At 46.5% G+C, this 4,306-nt stretch overlaps 1 pseudogene; it reads left to right on the top strand.

Annotated features, from left to right (window-relative positions):
* Positions 1-3,870: 3,870 nt before the first annotated feature.
* LOC123406443 lies at positions 3,871-4,003 on the top strand (annotated as a pseudogene).
* The last annotated feature ends 303 nt before the right edge of the window (positions 4,004-4,306 follow it).

Genomic DNA, 4,306 nt, shown 5'->3' on the forward strand with positions numbered 1-4,306 from the left:
AATATTTGGTATTATATTTGAAATCAATGATCTTCTTCTAGTCCTTATCACTTTGATCAAAGTATCTCTTGCCGCGATATGTCAGTAAGGTCATATTGTATTCTTTAAGGTTGGGAACACCCAAACCCCCAAAACATTTCTTCTGGGAAATAAGCCCCCAATTAGCTAGATGATACTCGTGTTGTTCATACATATTCTTCAAGAAAAAATGAGCCATCTGGGAGTTTATGGCATTGATAGCCCATTTAGAAAATTTACTAACAACCATCAAATAAGCAGGAATACTAACAATGTAGACACACAACATAATTAATTTCCCTCTATATGATAATGGTCTCCCTAGTCATCCAGATACACCTTTAATAATCCTATCTATAATAGGTTGAAGATCCTCTCGTTTTGAGTTCTCATAATGTAGGAGAACCCCTAAGTATTTAATTAGGAAAGATCTAATTTCACAGCAAAAGATTGAGCAAAGGATTTAGCTACTTCCTCATCTATATTGATGGTCAATAGATCACTTTTATGAAAATTAATTCTCATACGAGATAAATTTTTGAAACATGAAAGAATCCACTTAAAGTTTCTAGCTTTCTCATGGGAATTCTCAAAGAACAGGAGGGTGTCATCCGCATATTGTAAACTAGTGACCCCTTCTGGTATTATATGAGGCAGAAGCCCCGACATCAATCCTTTTCGGGACACCTTAATGAGCATTTTAGAAAAAACATCCGCTCAAGAATTTTCCTGATCCATGAGATCCACTTGTTACCAAAACCCATAGAAGCAAGCATTTCAAACAGAAAATCTCAACTAACTCTATGATATGCATTCTCGTAATCCAGTTTAAGAATAAGCCTCTCAGTGTTGGATCTCTTAATTTCATGGACAATCTCATGGGTTAAAACCACAGTCTCAAGGATGAATCTATCTTTAATAAAAGTTGTTTGGCCAGAAGAAATCAACCTGCTCCCAATGAGGGTCACCATGTTAGTCATAGCTTTAAACAGGATCCGAACTACACAATTACCGAGACTAATCAGCCTAATTTTTTTCATATTGTTGGCATCAGCCTCCTTAGGGATCAGAACAATCAACGCAAAATTCAGCATGCGGATATCTAATTTTCCTTCTTTAAAATCCCTCACCATAGCCATAAAATCTCCAAATTCATTTTCTTTCTTTTTTTCTTTCAAACTCTCAGAGTGGAAGTTTTACTAGGACCTGGCTTTCCTAAGCCGTTCTAATAATCAGAAGGCCGCAATGCGCATTCGCTCTGGTCTGGCGCTCACGCATGTGCAACACATGCTAATCTCGGAACAGCGGACGCAGAACCGATCGTGCTTCGTGCAGGCTCAGTGAGAGACACTAAGAGCATCTCTAGTGGATGGTGTAAATTTGAACGTGTATATCTTCATTTAAACGTCGATATACACGTTGTTAAATTATAGACGTCCCAACTTTTCAGTGAAACGTGTAAATTAGGACGTGTATATTCCAACGGCTATATTTCCAACGGTTCTATTTTCAAATGGCTATATTTGTAATGCAGCTATCAATAAACTAGCGGAAAGCATCAAATTGTTCTTACAACAACTAGCAGAAAGCATCAAATTATTCTTACAACAACTAGCAGAAAACAGTAAATTGTTCTTACAACAACAACATATAGCTCACATTACTCTAGACCGCGAGCAAGGATCTCCTACTGCTTAGCTTGGTAGAACTGCTTTTGCACATCAGTCATACCACTAGTGTCGATGAGCATGATCCTCTCATCTAATTCAAACTGTCTTCGTGCATCCTCCCTATCGTTTCGTGCATCCTCCTTCTTTTTTAGTGCAATCTCCTCTTTTCGCAATTCAAGTTGCTGCGCGTAGCGAGCATTTCTTGCCGCCTCTTTGATCTCATCCTTCTCTTGCTTTGCTGCCCACACAGTTTCTAATGAAAGCTTGGAAGCAATGTCATCAGCCTTACCTCTCTTGTCCTTCTTCACACCATCAGGTCTTTTCTCATGTTCAAGAGCATCAGTGCGTATCGAGGTAGCATCAGTACAATGGACAACAACAATGGACAGCAATTAACAACAATGGACAACAACAATGGACAACAATTAACAGCAATGGACATCGCCGCCACAGCGCGCCCCGCAGCGCGCCACGCACGCAGCGCCGCCCCTGCATCTCGCCCCACACGCAACACGCCCCTGCATCTCGCCCCGCACGCAGCGCCTCCCCCGCACGCAGCGCGCCCCTGCATCTTGCCCCACAGCGCCCCGCACGTAGCGCCGCCCGCACCCCGCCCCGCCCCGCACCCCGCCGCCCGCAGCGCATCCCGCCCCACACCCCGCCCTCCCCTCTCCATGGCGCGCGCCGCCGCCGCCAGATCTGGCCAGCGGTGCGGCGGCCGCCCGACGTCCCGCGCCTCCTCCCTACCGACGGGAATGGAAAATAAAAAGGAGGGAGACTTACCAGAGGGGAGTGGTCGCTGGCGAGCTTCGATGGCCTCTGGACGGAGGCGGGAGGATGGCGGGAGCAGGGCGGGAGGACGGCGGGAGCAACTCGTTTCCGTCTTCCACAAGCGTGGCCGAGGCGTGTTTATTTTTACGAGGAGTAGCCTCGTGGATGGACGTGTAAAACTTGCACGTCCGTATACACGATCCAGTGGGAAGCTTTTTCAGTTTGCATCGTGTATATTTACCATTCATCTTCATATACACCATCCACTGCAGATGCTCTAAGCATACTCTACTAGGAGTAGCGGTAGACACATCGCATAGTGGCAGCGTCGATCGATGCCCACGCAAAAGACGATCGACTCGATCACTTGCAGCGCGCGCCATGTGGAGACGGCAAATGAAAATGATATCCCCGCGCAGAGGGACGTGGCGCCTAACCAGCACGGTCGGTCGGTCATGTGATGTGACCCCGAGAGGTCAGAGCCTCAGAGGGGATCGAGATGGCCAGCCATTCGATAGTATCGTACGGGGCGTTGGCGTGGAGTGTGCATGGCTGCATGCTCCGAGCGGCCAGGGCGACGAGCGTCTATTTTACGATATCTCTGCGGCCAGCACTGGGCAAACGCTCAGCTCATGGCGTCTTGCCCGAACGGTGGTGGTGCCAATTTGCAGTTTAGGTAACGTGGACGAAGATGCAGAGGAATCAAGCAGATCGGTCGATCTCGCGGGCGTGCCTCGTGTAGTATATCCGCGTAGACATGTGGCGAGATGAGATCGCCGCCGGCCACCACCTCGAGGGGTCTGACTGCCATTTTCTTTGATGACTTGTAAGGACGGTGCTGGGGTGACAACGACAGACTCTGACTGACCGACGATGAAGTATGGAGCGTATCTGATGCGTGTACTGATGTAGTTGAGTGTAGGATTGCTTGCAGATGTGTGATGCGGGGAGTGGAACAGCGTGTTTTGATCGAAGCGGGACGGGGGCAGATGAGATAAACTAGTTCTAGTCGGAGATCGTTATCAGCGACACGCGGCCGTAATCCTCGGCCTGTACTTCTTTTATTTTTTTGAAAATCATTGGCCTGTACATTGTATTGTACTCCTAAATCCTAATAACAAAGATAAGGTTGCGTCGGCCCGGGAGAGAGACGCACGGCCCATTCGTAAGAACGGTAGCCCGCTCGGAGCCTAAATCCACCAGGAAAGAGGCCCACGACCTTGCACCCATGCTGATCTATTTACTACTGTACTACCTCTACCAAGAAAAAAACATTTACTACCACCTTGCCAATGGAAGAACGAGGAGGGCAGGGAAGCCGCCTATATCATGAGCTCTTGCCACCACACTGCAATCAAGCTTACCCAACACAGGGTACCGCACGGCAGGCGTGGTTAGCGTCCGCTTTCGCATACAATGGACGGGGTCAGCGGTCGATCATGAAGGGCCGTGGCTTAGATCACACTTGGTCTACTGGTTTCCCCTAATGAGAGATTAGACGTCCTAATTTATGGGAGGGGGGCACGCGTCCGCGCGGCCCCTGCCAATTTCTAAAATTAAAATTTGAGTAACAAATGCAATATGGCTAGGCCTAACATATCAAACACATTGAGATAAAACATCATCCTATTTTATAGAAAATTTCCAGATGTTTCTGGTAATCAGCATGCATTTTAGTTTTAAGTTAGATTTTTGCTTTCGCAGAAACCTTCTAGCGTTTTTAGTAATCAACCGCAACCCAATTTTGAATTAGTTTTTTGTTTTTGTAATAAATTCCATGAATTTTGGTTAATCAACCCGCAATTATATCAAATGATTTTAAAAACACCACAATTTTTAAACTCTAC

Source organism: Hordeum vulgare, chromosome 6H (genome assembly GCF_904849725.1).
Source record: "Hordeum vulgare subsp. vulgare chromosome 6H, MorexV3_pseudomolecules_assembly, whole genome shotgun sequence".
Lineage (NCBI taxonomy): Eukaryota > Viridiplantae > Streptophyta > Magnoliopsida > Poales > Poaceae > Hordeum > Hordeum vulgare.